The 15,494-nt window shown below is 46.3% G+C and overlaps 1 protein-coding gene and 1 non-coding gene across 5 annotated transcripts in view; one reads left to right on the forward strand and one right to left on the reverse strand.

Moving 5' to 3' along the window:
• Positions 1 to 4,928: 4,928 nt before the first annotated feature.
• On the reverse strand, positions 4,929 to 5,000 carry TRNAE-CUC (transfer RNA glutamic acid (anticodon CUC)). The gene has a single exon. It is a non-coding gene; the product is annotated as a tRNA-Glu (tRNA).
• Positions 5,001 to 13,297: 8,297 nt separating this feature from the next.
• NCOA7 (nuclear receptor coactivator 7) overlaps positions 13,298 to 15,494 on the forward strand; it is an 85,094-nt gene continuing 82,897 nt past the window's right edge. For 3 of the 4 annotated variants that reach the window (XM_054062279.1, XM_054062283.1, XM_054062282.1), the window contains exon 1: positions 13,452 to 13,583. The gene's annotated coding sequence lies outside the window, so the exon portion shown is untranslated. Of the gene's footprint in view, positions 13,413 to 13,451; positions 13,584 to 15,494 lie in introns of those variants that run through there. The other variant, XM_054062280.1, reaches the window with a different exon arrangement.

Raw genomic sequence — 15,494 nt, forward strand, 5'->3', positions numbered from 1 at the left:
TGATCAGAGCACTTCTTAATAGGACATGGCAATTCCTCCTGTAAAAGGATTTTTTTTTAAATGGTCCTTGGACAATAGTATCTAGATCTGTGTGTGGTAATCAAATCTGCATTGGACTGTCGTTACCACCACGTTAAATAAAATGCCTTAGTTTGGATAAAATAATTTCTCTTAAAAAGTGATTCAGAGTAAAAATTCCAACTGTAGTTCTAAAGACACAGTCCTAGCAGGATTTTAAATGAGGTTGTTATGATTTTTCTTAGTTTATCTTACTGTCCAGGATGTGTTCCTCATTCGATTTTTACTTAGGAGAGAGATTTACAGTTATGTTTTAAGACAGCAGAAAGGATCTTGGGAGGAAAATAAAAGTGGGGAGCAGGGGAGAAGTCTGGAGAAGAAATTGTGTGCCTGAAAGCATTTTTGTTTGTTTGTTTGTTTGTTTCCCCCTTTCATCTCCACCAGGTTAATAAACACTTTTCCTTGGTTGTGTCCTTTCACTGCCATGGTGACATCACCTCTAATGTCGCAGCACAGACTGCACCCATGCTTCACCAGCCTTACGAATCCACGCAGAAAGGAATGAAATCACCTTTGTTGTCTCCCCAAGCAGATGATGCCTTGGGATCTTTATTTGGGATACAGAAATTCTAGTTCCCTCCTTTGCCTCGGCACAGATTTTTTACTTGATCTTCAGTTCAAAATCTACAGGTGAAAAGCAGAGATGCTGCTGGCCCTTGACAGTGTGGCTGTGGGGATGAACGCATCCAGGGCCACATGGTTCTTCATCACTCTGGTATTGGCATATATCATCAATATATCAATGCCACAGATAGACTGAGGAGTTGAAGAATCCAAGTCACGCTCCTGATGATCCTTTGAAACTGCTCTTTTGTAAATGCTACGTTAAGGCTACGCAAAAGGCAGCTTGTAAAGCTTCCATGTGCAGTCTTAGATTCAAGGAAACACATTGCACATGATTTTGCTTAGTAACAACTTCGGCTGTACATTAAGTCGGCTTTAACAAAGCCTTCATTACTTTATAGCTCAATGCAATTAAACGGCCACAATGTTAACTTACAGAATTAACTGACACCTTTAGAGCAGGGACCATGCTGGAAGGCGCGGGGTGGTGGTGGCAGACGTGGGAGCAAGGTGCCACCTCGTGGCATCTTCAAGCTATGCTTTTATCAATAAGCAGATGTTCGTTGCCCTGTAGAGGGCAGCATGAAGTTGTCCTGGTTTAGATACACCAGCAAATAGAAAATAAGGGAATAAGAGGCTATCAGAGTGCTATGGGAACAGAATAAATCAAGTGACTGTGTGACTATATGCCCTTCAGATAGAAGTGAAATATGAGGGCAAGTAGAAAATATGCCTTTAGGGAAAAAAAAGTGAGCTTTCATTTTCTAAAGAGATTGTTGGTTGTAAAAAAGTCGTGCAAAGCTTTATGTTCATTCATAATGACATTTCATATAAAATTGGAAAAACCTTAAGAAATTGAATTAATGCAGGGCTATAACTTAAAGGAGGTAAAAGTTAATGCCAGAGGCAAAAGATCAAGTTCGATTGTGAAACCTCCTGTTCCCAAATTTTCCAATAAATTATAAAACCTAAAACTTCACAGCCTTAACCAGAAACTTACCTACTGGTTTAAATTGATCTGTAGTTAAGGCACTATTTTCCTTACTTTCCCTATTTGTACTGCAGTGCATTCCCATCAGCCTTTGCTGCAAGAGAGGAGGCAATTGGTCAAGCTTTAGAGGAAGAAGCGTAATAAAGGTAAAAATACTTGCGATCCCGTATCTCACAGTTAGAAGTAAATTCAGCTCTGTTTTGAGAATGTGATGCTTACAATAACAACAGCAATATTGTTTGAAATACCTCTGTTCTAGCCTGTGCAGCCATGTGCCAGTTTGCTTTTTGTAATGTGCTTGATGTTCAACCCATGCTGAAAGTAAACACTGATCCTGGAGACTTTAAGGTCCCTTCCAACCCAAACGACTCTATGATTCTACACATGTCCCTGTCCATGGCAGAGGGGCTCCAACTAGATGATCTTTATGGCCCTTTCCAACCCAAACTATTCTATTCTACTTTTCACTCCAAACCATGACACCATTAATCACAGTGGGACTTGAAATGGTAGGACTCAGCAACAGGATTGGTTCCCACTCTTTGCCAAGTGGATGCTTGTTCTCTGTGTGAAGGCAAGTTTCAGGTCTGGCATTAGACTGAAGAGGAATTGGGAGGGCCTTTAGGTAACCTGTTCAGAGACTATGCTTCTATTCCCAGTAAAATACTGAAGACTGTATTCTTTCTTCATGTGCAGGAGCTATTCTGGTGACTTTTTCCAGGTTTCTAAATCTTAAACATGATTATCCTTTCTCAGATGACTAAAGCTGGACTCATGGCACTACGAGCATGTGAACATACTACTGCAAAATGAGTTAAAACCAAAGGGGATTTTTCTTTTGTTCTTATTCTGTAAAACCATACCTATACATTTTCTGGGGAACTAGTCAATGCCTACAATTCATTTTAGCTGCTTCTAAAATGGCCCATCATTTTCTGAGGCAGAAAAGAGCAACTTCTTCCATCAGCTTGGTAAGACATTTCACTGACACTGAAGAGAGAGTGTGGAATCTGCGAGCTCTGTACACCTGTCTCAGTGCAACTCTTGTAAACTGGTAATTCTAGAGGAAGGTCTAAGATAAAATAATAAAATTAGGACTTCTAGGATCTTAGGAGACCCACTGAGCTATGCCCCTGGCCCAGTCTGAGACCCTTGATGAGATGCTTGCCCAGCCCATTCTTAACATCCTCCAGCCATAGGAATGCAGTAATTCTTTTGGTCACATTCTTTGGTCCTTCTGTTTAACTATTAGTGGGCAACTTTTCTTAATATAGAAAGGGTGAAGATAGCCCTTTCGACTTTTTGCTTTCTATCTTAAAGTAAAGGTGATCCCATCCCTTTTTACCCTCTTGAAAACTTCTTTGTCATAAAAAATATGGTGGAGGACCTTGGCATTTTTCATAAGACACTGCTGTCTGCACTGGACAGCAGCCCAAATTGCAGCACACCTCTGGCACACCCTTGGAAAGGCAGCCAAAGCTACTATTTCAAGAGGTGATTTCACATCAAGGCAAAATACTCCTGCATAAAGTGTGGCCTGCCAATATTAAGGAGTTATATGGATGATGCAAGGGCCATGGTTTGCTTCTCCATGGCAGCAAGGAGGATGCCTACTAGAGTACAACGTGCCAGACATGCTAGCCACTGTTTTGCAGTCTGTCCAAGATAACTATATTATTCCTTGGTGCTCTTTACAGCTACCTGAAAGGAGGTTGTAGTGAGGAGGGTGTTGATCTCTTCTCCCAAGTCACAAGCGAGAGGATGAGAGGAAATGACCTCAAGTTGCACCAGGGCAGGTTTAGAATGGATATTAGGAAAAAATTCTTAACTGAAAGGGTTGCCAGCATTGGAACAGGCTGCCCAGGGAAGTGGTCAACTCACCGTCTCTGGATGTATTTTCAAAGATCTGTAGATGTGGTACTTAGGGACATGGGTCAGTGGTGAACTTGGCAGTGTTAGGGCTACAGTTAGACTTGATGATCTTAAAGGCCTAAACGATTTTATTCTATGAGTTTATTACCAGTATTTCTTGTTATACCTGCAGCAGTGTACAACATCTCGCTGTGATGGAGTTAATGTTCCTCATAGCAGCCCTCATAGTGCTGTGCTTTGTATTTGTTTCTGGAAGAGTGTTGATAACACACCATTGTTTTGACTGCTGCTGAGCAGTGCTGCCACAGCTTCAAAGCGCTCTCTGGGATGCACTCCGTACCCAAGGCCAGGAGGCTGGGGAACAGCAGAGAGAGTCTGGGAGAGGACACAACTGAAACAGCTGGTCCAAACTAATCAAGGGGGATATTCCTTACGGTATGGCTTTTGTGCTCAGTGAAAAAAAAAAAAAAAGCTAAGAGAAGGAGCGAGTGAGGGATTAATTAATTTTTAAGATGTCTGTCTCTAAAGCAACTTCTATGCGTACCTGTTTCCCAGAAAGTCAATGGGCACCACATGGTGATGCAAAGTAGGGAATAAATTTTTCTTTTGCTTTGCTTCCATGCATGACCTTTGCTTTCTTTCATTAAACTGCCTTTGTATCAACCCACTTGTTTTTAATCTTATTTTCCCCCTGTGTCCCACTGAGGAGAAGTGGTGAAAAAGCAGCTGGGTGGGCAACCGGTGTCCAGCCAAGGTCAGTCCAGAACAGGAGGGCTCCAACATGAAAGAAGAGGTCCTCCCACTGCCTTGTCTCTCATCCAAAAAATCATGGGCAGGTGTGGGAGATGGGAGGCTACAGGCAAAAAGGAGCAGCTCTTGCTGTAGCCGTGGATGCAGGTTTGGGTGTGCAGCTGATGTGCTCTGCTACCGGACAGAGCTGGGAGCTTCGGAAGGAGGAGGGAAGGCATGCTGCTGCCGCAAAACAGGAAGAAACTTTACCCTGTTCTCATCACTTCTCTCCTCTCTATCTGCCAGGGCACCCTCACCATTTTCAGGAGCTGAGAAAGGGTTGTGAGGGCTGCATTACAGGAGGGAGCAAGACACATGCTAAGGACAAAGACGTACTAGAACTTCTGTGGTGGAAACACTTGATCAGAGGCATGTGCACAGCAGCGGCAGCTCAAGGGGTCCTCACTGCTACGGCTTAAAGACTCATAATGGCACCAAGTGACCATTTATCTGTGGGGGAAAGTTGTGGAAACACCCTGAGCTGTGGGAGTAGCCAAAGAAAAAGCACAGCCTTCGGCTCGCACAGAAGCGGCCCGGGGGCTCCCTGAATTGGCGGCGCAGGAGGGGGTCGGACAAAACCCTAAAAAAGCGAGGGTCGTATAAGGCGGTCGGGGGGGAACAAAGAAAACGTTATTTCCCTGACCGGGAATCGAACCCGGGCCGCGGCGGTGAGAGCGCCGAATCCTAACCACTAGACCACCAGGGAACTCGGTGAGTGTTGCAATTCCTTCCAAAAGACCTCATTAACATCACCGCGCCGTTCCACGTTGTTGTTTCTCTTTTGTTCCCCCCTCCCCTGAGCGCTACCAAGTCCCAGAGGTAGCTGTGTGCAAGAAGGGACGTTCCATTCCACCCCAAGGTGGGGGGGGAGGAGAGGCGAGGAGGCCGAGCGGGGCAGAGCCCAGAGCGCCGCAGGAGCCGGAGCCGCTCCGCCCCTCCCGGGCGGCTGGGCGGGGGCAGCGCCCGGCGGAAGCGGGGCTGGTGCGCATAGAGTCATGGAGGAGTTTGGGTTGGAAGGCACCTTAAAGATCATACACTTACAACCCCACCTGCCACGGGCAGGGACACATCCCACCCAAGGCTCCATCCAACCTGGCCTTGAACACCGCCAGGGATGGGGCAGCCACAACCTCCCTGGGCAACCTGTGCCAGCACCTCACTGCCCTCATCCTGAAGAAATTCCTCTCTATGTCTAGTCTAAATCTGCCCCTCTCCACTTTATACCCATTGCCCCTGGTCTTATTACTATATGCCTTTGTTATCAGTCCCTCCACAGCTTTCCTGTAGCCCTTTCAGGTACTGGAAGGTCACTTATAAGGTCTCAGAGCCTTCTCTTCTCCAGGCTGAACAGGCGCAACTCTCCCAGCCTGTCCCTGTAGGGAAAGTGCTCCAGCCCTCCAGTCATCTTTGCAGCCCTCCTCTGGACCCCTTCCAACAGCTCCATATCCTTCTTATGTTGAGGATTCCAGAACTGGAAACAATACTCCAGATGAGGTCTCACGAGAGAGGAATAGAGGGGCAGAATCACCTCCCTCAACCTGCTGGCCACGCTTCTTTTGATACAGTTGAGTATACGGTTGGCCTTCTGGGCTGTAAGTGCACGTTGCCGGCTCATGTCGAGCTTCTCATTTATCAGCACTCGTCATTTTGTGTGGTCTGTTGAGGCTGCTCCTTACAGGACAGCCTCTGTACAGGTGCTGCTGTCCCGGCTGTGGGCGCCGTGTGCTGGGAGCACGGCCGGTGGCTCTGGGGAAGGCAGAGGGTGTGCGCTGCTAGCGCTTTCCCTGCTCCGGCATCAGGGCTTTCCTCGGGCAGAGCCATGGAAATGGAGAGACTGCAGCTGTGATGGTTGTTGGTATTTGGTTTGCAAGGGAGAGCCAGCCGATCAAAAGGCCTGCCTCGAGTGGAAGGGACCACAGAGGGAAGCAGACACTATAGACGTGAAACTGTGATTGTGCTTTTCTGTGGGGGACCGTATCTACGCCAGCAGTGAAAACTCTGCCATGGATGCAGATGACATAAGTGTTTTTTCCTTTGGCATGTTGATTCCAAGAGCAAAGCAGATCTGCGAGCTGTACTAGCAAAAGTAATCTTCCCTGTTTAAGCAGTGTCCATAACATAAGAGGGTTTGCTCTACACAAGCAAATCTCTCTAGTTCTCAAACCCTCTGCCTCTGAAGTGCATTACATAGGAAACTTTTCCCACGTTAAGATATATAAGCCTCAGACTTCATGCCTGTGGGCTCAGCAAATATGCCGTAGCTTACCTAACATAGACTCATTTGGTTGGAAAAGACCTTTGAGATCATTGAGTCATACTATACTTGTCCACCACCAAAACAAAAGCTTTAGAGTCTGAAAGCAAACTTAAGGAGACCTCTTTCCTTAGGCATGTACTGAGGAGGTTTGAGTGTTTGATTTTTGTATCACCAGAGCCCCTGTTCAGCCAATGGTTCATTTCATCCCAGACTCTTCACAGTAGCAGGCTTGAACTAAATGTGTATCTTGATTGTGACGGAGCTTTTGTTTTTCTGATGGGAACAATTTTACCATTCAATGATGTAGATAACTTACAAAATGTGAGGTTACAATCAGGCCCCATTAGATACAGTCAGATAACTTAAATATTGAAACAACTGCGCTTGATAGCAGTAGCAGCTTCTTTAGTAAAACCAAGGCATTTCAGTCCTTAAGCTCCAGAGCACAGCTCAGACCCAGGCATCACCAGGGCCTGAGGCCACTGCAAAGAGTGCTTAGGTGAGAGAGGTCACCTGGTCCCAGCAGGCAATCTGTGCCCCTAGTTGAAGAGCTAGGCAAAGTAGGGCCCGGTTACCTGAAACTCAGGACCTGCAAGGAATATCAACCAAATATTAAGGTGCTTCTGTACTGCAGAAACCAAGCTAGCAGAAACCAAGCTAGCTTTAAATGAATTTGTATGCTTCACTATATCCACAATGTCATGGTTAAAAGCATAGGCTTCCCCACCGTGGCTGCTTCTTGGGTGGATTTTGGAGGGATACTGGTTTCTGTGCTTCTGTGGCTGTGATGCTCGCCGCAGTTGAGATAGTGAAGTTAAAACTAGGGCAGGTCTACATCAACTGCATTTGCAGTGTGGAAGATGGTTACAGAAGGGTCATTGCCACAGTTTGCTCTTAGAGTGCCTTTCTTGTGTGACACCACAGAGGAAGGCCGGGCGAGTCCACGTCTCCCGCACGTCTCCCGCCCCATCCCTCCCCATTCTTAAGCTGTCTGAGTGTCAGAGGCAAAATATTGCCCCTGTCTATTTCAGAAAAGTAGCTAAGCCTATGAAAGGTGGGATCTCATGGCTGATGGCAGGGTGGCGAACATGTTTTGTCCATGCCTTAGGAAACTGTTAGATAGAGAAACAAATCATTCTTCCTCTGTTATGGTTGACGATTAGTGAATCATTTCAAGATGTGTTATACTAAATTTCTATTGACCAGTGCAAGGGTCGTTGACTACGGCTGTAAGAGTAGTAAAAACTGTAATGCATGTACTAGAGATGTTTTACTGAAATAGGAAATGTTTTCCTGGATGTGAACCCGGGGGGGAGGGGTGGGTGTAACAACTAGACCACCAGAAAAGTAGCACTGAGAGTCATATGCTGTCTAGTTATTTTTAGAAATAGCTTTATTTTCCGTAGAAGTCATGTGCACTGACAAAAGATTATGCCTCTTCTCTGACTTCCTATATCCGACAAACACATCAGTGAAACTGTCAGCAATTTAGCCTCTTGCCAGTGCAGAAACAGCCAGTGTCTGTGCCTGCATCCCTGCGATGCCAGTTGGAGAAGAACGATTTTCCTGAAAGCACCGAGGAAGGAAAGTCAGAGACCGATGTTTCTTTTCATTTAACACAACAGAACGGCAATGTGTCAGTAAACCCAAGTGAGTAACATTCAAAGTTAGAGGTTCTGTACCCCAGCTTTCAGAGTCTGGTATGCAAAGCTGAATTTTGGAACGTGAAAAATCAGAGCAATTACTTTAAATGCAAGCTGGAAAGCAGCATGCAATTAACTTGTCTGTTTCATATGAATATATTATACACTACTATTATTTTAATTTTCCATGTTAATTGATGCATGTCAGTAGGCTAACTATGTAAAAATGTGTACGAATAACATCAAAGTAATGTGCTAATTAACTGAAAGTACATTATTTGGGTATGCTTCCATGTATAATGGTAAGTACAAATTGTCTTTATTACCTGAGGTACCTGCTTCAGCAGTAGTGAAAATGCTTGATTTACACAGAAGCTGTAACTTAAATAACTATGTGTAATGTGTGCATTTACCAGTCCTCTCTTTCCTCAACTGTGTATTTGATCTGGAAATTCCTGGCATCAAGTTAAGCCTGGTTTAAAATGAAAAAAATGATGCACAGTCTTTTGCTATTTTAAGTTTAATTTCCATATAAGGTCAGAATGGTTACTTAACTATCTGATTATAATGATTTTCTCAGGGAAAAATACTATTGTAGTTTATATTTCTTAGATCTATTTTCACTATAGTAGTGTTTTTATGCAAAGAATCTAAGGATAATCTCAAAAGGTGTTATCCAAATATTACAGCAGTTCTGATACTCCGAGCTCCAAGATCATCATCCAAGCTGTGCAGTGACTTCCTCCACCTCCTTGCAGTTTACTTTAAATAGAGCTAGGGGGCAGTACATGAGAATGTGCAGTGTCATGTCTTGATAGTGTGCAAGCTAGCCTTTTACTGTGAACAGAAAATATTTTAAAGATCCTGAAGAAAAACGGGGGAGTAACTCACCAGGAATATTTTTATAAATAATTTTACAAGTTCTTGTATGGTTTTCCTTCTTCTGTTCTTCCCCTAATACCATATCTGATCAGGAAGACCTGTGTCAGCTTTTTTCTTTTAGCCTCTGTTTAAATGCATGTGATTCTGGGGTTTGGGATAAGGCAGAGTGTTTAAGTGTCCACTGAACTCAACAAAATACCTTAGTTGAAACAAATGTGGCTTTTTAATCATTTCCTCATGTACCTGAGGAAATTCCTTCTCTTTTACAGTCCTTGTCAAACACAGAGCATTTTGGAAGCAACTTCTGGTTTGCTCTACTAGACAGTAGAAATGGGTGCACAAAATCAGTTTTTATGGGAGAATATCTCTTAAAACTTTCATGCTCTGGTCTCTTCTCTTTCATCATTATGAAACCTTTAGAAACTGTTGATATCTCTATCAAATTCAATTATGTATAGACAATCAGTTCAAAGTTACAGGGTTAGTTGGGGACACTCAGAAAATTCATCATTACATAAACTGAAGAAACCAGGCTAAAAATAGATATGAATTGTTAAAGAACTTAGCCCCCAGTGCATGGTAGGATCAAGCAGAGCCTCAATTATGCATAGAAGTCTGCCTGTATGAAACACATTTTGTGACTACTTCATGATGAATAATTGTAAGAGTAATTGGGAAAAACAGGATAACTGCTAATGGAAAAAGAAAAGATTGATGTTGCTTTTATTTTTATACCTTGCCAAAACTGGACTGCTGTGGTATTCAAGCTCATCAGTGTAATTCTTTATAGCAGGTTGTCTTTCTTAAATAAATGAGCCATAAGCTTGTCTAACAGTTGCAGATGTTTAAAAAAATGACATGAACCACACATGTGCAATACAATATTTTTTTTATGTTAGTGTAAGCTGATCTGAGTGCAGGCCTTAGACATATTGTACCTGAGACAAATATTTTCTTAGTATGCAGCTCTGCACTGAGGTGTGTATTGTGGCAGATCAAACCCTATTCAAACATTGTACTTAAGTATCCCAAGTCTGTTCTGTCTTCTTTGTGTTATTATGCATGTGAGTTTGTATAAGGCATATTTTTCTAAGGTAAAAAGTCACAGTCTGCAAAAACATAGCAAACTTGCATTTTATCTCCATGTAAATAATGCAGATGATAAAACAAATCTGCACAGTCCTGAAATGGGTGAGTGACAGGAATATAAGATTTTCTCAGTAAAGGTATTCTAAGCATTATTATCACAAAGACAATTAATTAATGTTAGATCATTTGTATTCAAATGAATTGCCATGAAATGTATTGCTATGGGAAAGAGCAAACCATTCAGGCAGTCTCATATCCTCTGCACTGTAGAGAGACCAAAAGTAAATTTATTTCAAATGTTTTATTTCCAAGATATTTGTATCTGTCTGTCTGTCTAGCTATGTCATGTTCATCATTGTAGAACACAGTCAGGCATTACCTCTTACAGGATGGTATATTAGATCCCGCTCACATGGCTTCTTCCAATGACATGAACTAGATTTGCGCTCAAGGCAATAACCCACAGCATCATTATTAGAAGTTGTATGATGCTTCTGTTCCATTTCTAGCCTGCTTATTCTGCTGCTCTGACAGGAGTTTGGATGTTTACTTCCCCACGCCAGTTGTGAAATGCTTGGGACAATGTAAAGAGCATAGAAACTGTGTGATTTCTTTGCTATATAGAATGTACGTGTTGTCCTCATAGAGCTTCCGAGGCAGTACAGTAGAGGTGACCATGCTTGGAATGATGATGGACAGTGAACTGGTACATTAGGAGAGAGACTTTTCCTGGACCAGTGCTGGAGGAGTAACTGAAAGCAGGGCCTCATTCTTCTGTGCTATGCTAGAGAACCCATGTGACAGTGAGGTGTCGGAGATTTTAACCAATGTGACTTTGGGTTTGCCCATCTTTGGCCAGGGTATTAATATAGATATAAGATGTAGTAACTGCCGTATGCCATCAAAGTGTGTCCTCTAAGCAGGAGACTAAATTTTAAAGAAAATCTGTATCTTGTAAAATAAACTTTTGGAGAAACAAACCAACCAAAACAGACACAAATTTCAATTTTAGCTCGAAGTACAGCAGCAGCAAATTTAGTGGAGGAGTCAAGACAGTTAACTGTCCCAGTAGCGGCACTGAGTGGTAGAAAGTGTGTGCCACGAGTAGGGTGGTAGTGGTGGGAAACGGCCATGTGTCCATATTGGAGTTGCATTCGGTCGACATGAGATTTTGAAGTTGATCTTTAAGCAGCTCTTAGGTTAAAAAATAGGCTGTCCACAAATATCTTTCTTACTTAAAAATAAAACTTGTTGGATTAATAACACTATAACTACTAAGAAGAATGATTCTTTTCTTGAGAAATCTGCACATCACTTGCTATTTTTGCACATTGTTTTAGCATCTGTATGGATACAGTTTGTGTTAAGTTTTTATTTATGCAGGTATTTGCCTATCTTCAGGCTTTTGTCTTGCAGAATTTGGGATTTAAAGGTGTTACAATACTGTAGGCCTTTCCCTAAGCTTTCCAGTCTCTCAGAGCTGGTGACTGACTGAAGGAGGGGATAGGAAGGTAGATCTCATTAAGGCTAGACGAAAATGAATCACAGAGTTTGGAAAAAACCTCCAACATCACCACGCCTACTAAATCATGTCCTGAAGTGCCTCATCTACATGATTTTTTAACTCCTCCAGGGATGGTGAGTCCACCACTTCCCTGGGCAGCCTGTTCCAATGCTTCACTCTTTTGGTAAAGAAGTTATTTCTTATCTCTAATCTAGGCCTCTCAACTTGAGGCATTTCCTCTTGTACTATCACTTGCTACTTGGCAGAAGAGACCAGCACCCACCCAGCAGTTGCAGAGAGCGATGAGGTCTCCCTTCAGCCTCCTCTTCTCCAGACTAAACAACCTCAGTTCCCTCAGCTGCTCCTCATAAGACTTGTGCTCCAGACCTTTCACCTGCTTTGTTGCTCTTCTCTGGACATGCTCCAGCACCTCAATGTCTTTCTTGTAGTGAGGGGCCCAGAACAGAGCACAGTATTTGAGGTGCGGCCTCACCAGTGCTGAGTACAGGGGCACAATCACTGCCTCGGTCCTGCTGGCCATGCTGTTTCTGATACAAGCCAGGATGCTGTTGGCTTTTGTGGTCACCTCCACACACTGCTGGCTCACACTCAGCCAGCTCTCAACCACCACCTCCACGATTTTTTCCAGTGGGCATCTTTCCAGTGACACTTACCAAGGAAAGGGTTTACCTTGGCTAAGGCAGAGAAGTTTCTGGTAACTATAGTGAGGTTTGGGTTTGGGTGCAGGAGCCTCCTTGCTAGCAGTAAGGGCTTTGGTTAACCCCAGTTTCCAGAACTGGTTGTTTTGTTTTAGCACTGTCCTTGGGAAAACTCCTTTCCAGGAGCAAATCCCAGCGCTTGGGCTTTAGAAAAAAACAAGCCACTCTCGGCTTTCTTAGGCCCCCGAGAACTCTCTCCCAGGGACAGGGCTAGCCAGCACCACGGCCGATGGCTGGCAGCTGGGCTCTGAGACATATTAGGAGCAGCGCGCCTTCTATTTCCCGGAGGGGCGGGGGCCGAGCGGGGGCGGGGCTGAGCGGGAGGAGGGGCCGAGCGGGGCGGGGCCGTGGTCCAGCGTAGGCGGGGTCAAGGGGACGGGGTTGAGTGTGGGCGGGGCCGAGCGTGGGCCGAGCGGGTCCGAGGACCAGCGTGGGCGGGTCCAAGGGGACGGGACCGAATGTGTGTGGGGCTGAGCGGGGCGCGGGGCCGAGCGTGGGCGGGGCCAAGGGGGCGGGGTTGAGTGTGGGTGGGCCCGACTTGGGCCAAAGCCCAGCGCGGTAGGGGCCTAGTCGCCCGAGCAGGGGGCGGGGCCAAGGGGGTGGGGCCAAGGGGGCCGGTGGAGTGTGGGCGAGGCCAAGCGGGGGCAGGGCCGAGTGTCGGGGGCTCGGGGACGAGTAGGGGGCGGGGCCAATGGGCGGGACCGAGTGGGGGTGTTGTCGCGTGTGGGCGGGGGCCAAAGGGGCGGTGACTCGTGTGGGCGGGGCCAAGGATGAGGGACTGCGCGTGGGCGTGACCGAGACCAAAGGGGTGGTGTCGGCCGTGGGCGTGGCCAATGTGGGCGTGCCCTCGTGTGGGCGAGGCCTCGTGTGGGCGAGGCCAAGGGCGCGAGCCCTGTGTGGGCGGGGTCGGGGGGTGTGTCCGCGCGGGACTGGGACCGGCGGGGCGGGCGCCGCCGTGCGCCGACCGGGGAGCGCGGCCGCCGTCGGTCCCGCGGGGCCGCCATGCCGCCCGCCCGCCCTGCAGGTGCGCGCCGCGGGGCGGGGTCGCGCGCTACCTTCCCGCTGGGGCCAGGCCTCGCTCCCGGATGGGGGGCGGCGGGGCGGGGCCCGGAGCGGGGCCGGGGCGGGGCGGCGGGCGCTGCGGGGCCGCAGGAGAGGTTCGCCTGCTGGCTTGTTTACAGAGGCGGCGCGGAAGGTGAGAGGCGGCCCCGCAGGCGTTTGTCCCGGTGCGTGGGGCGGCTGGGTGGCGCGGGGCGGGAGGTGCCGCGCAGCCGCTGCCCCCCGCCCCATTGGGTGTGTGTCTTGTGTGTCTCGTGTGTGTGTCGTGTGTTCCCCATCGTTCTGGTCCCTGTCCCGCCCCCCCCGTATCGTTCTGGTCCCCTCTCGTCCCCCATCGCTCTGGTCGCTCCCCCCCTCCTCCCCCCGAATCGTTCTGGTTCCGTCCCCCTCACCGTTCTGGTCCCCGTGCCTGCCATCGTTCTCATCTTCGCGTTCTGGTCCGTCCCCCCCCGCAGATATTGTACTGATTCCCCCTCTCCCATCGTCCTGGTTCCTCCCTCGATATCGTTCTGGCTCGCCCCCCACCCCCCGTTCTGGTTCTCCACCCCATTCTGTATGTGTCGTCGTCGTCGTCCCCCGCCCCAGTGTTCCTGCTGCTCCGTCCCCGTCCCCTGCCCGCCGCGCTGTCGCTGTCCCCGGGGTTCGCCTCTGCAGCCGCCTTCAGCCAGGCGGTATTACAGCCGAGTGTATCGCTTTGTTGGCTTTCATGGCTTCAAATCTCGTTTATTTCCTGCCTCTAGATATTGGATGATTTACTGGAACGTTCCAGGCTTTCTCTGGTTAAATTTATAGCCTCAGACTGTCATGAGTAAGAGGTGCTGCTGGGTGCCAGAGGTGTGCTAGTAACTGATCTTAGTCATTCAATCTGTGCGGTAGACTTTCCTCTCTGTACCATATCGTACCCTACTTCAGAGTTGGTTTTTGTGTGGAGGCGCTTTCCTGTGTGTTGGTTATGTGTTCGCAATGTTGTGCTGAAGGGCGCAATAACTGTTTGTCCTCTAGGCGATCAGCTAAGATGAGGAACACCCCACGCTCAATAACAGGCTTTTACCGTGTATTTACTTTACGTGCCACAATTATCATTCTCCCATCGAGTAGTCATTCGTTTCTCGTATTGATACATAATGATGGACTTTGGAGAAGGGTAGGTGCCCACTGATCAGTTATGGTTTGCCTCCAATACTGTGACCCACCCACACTAAGGGCCTGTGTTTTGATGGTACTTCAGATGTATATTGATGAACTTTTGCATTATATTGTGTCAGCGAGTGTTTACATAGTGTGCAAATTGTGTTTTGCTATTATCGTTCTTTTGGGTATATATGCATACGCATGCAGACTTCAGAAAATTAATGGAGAAGGTAATAGAAGATGCCAAGAAAAGCATGCTTGCGTATATACTTTCTGAAGGAGAATTTATCGGGCGTATATGTCTTTAAATGTTGTGGTTATATGTCTTTAAGTTGTGGTTAAAAATATGTAAGCCTTAGTGCATTTTAGGCTGCTTTTGCTTTCATCCTTTTCCATGGAAAATGTCCATAAATATACGCAGAATATTTCAAGGAACTAAACAGGCAAGTAATGTTGGTCCAGTGAAGAGTTATATTGAAGCTAGTGGGACTGCTTGTAGACAAAATGCTGTCTGATGGCTTTCTCCCCATTTTTTTTCTGTTTTTCTTTGGGTTTTTATTTTTTTTAATAATGGATCAAAATCTTGCACTTTGAAGGCAATTCTGTGCTTTGGTTAAATCCAGTGTGAAAAAGAAACAGTTGCAGAAAACCTGGTTTGTTTCATTCAGTTGTGAGGCACAGTGTCTGTCTCGCTTCTGCCTTTGTCCAGTGTCCTGTTTGCACTGCACCAGTAGCCACACTTTCATTTGGATTCATCAGCTCTTCTGCTGAGATGGTAAGTTGTTCCCTTTGGAGTTGAAATTACTTAAATTGATTGGAACAGACCTTGTCTTGTTGTATAGGAATATGGCTTTGTTGCTTCATGTAACCAGGATTTTGAAAGAGGAGAGTAAGACTGGATGGGGATTGGCTCTGG

Source organism: Cuculus canorus, chromosome 3 (assembly GCF_017976375.1).
Source record: "Cuculus canorus isolate bCucCan1 chromosome 3, bCucCan1.pri, whole genome shotgun sequence".
Lineage (NCBI taxonomy): Eukaryota > Metazoa > Chordata > Aves > Cuculiformes > Cuculidae > Cuculus > Cuculus canorus.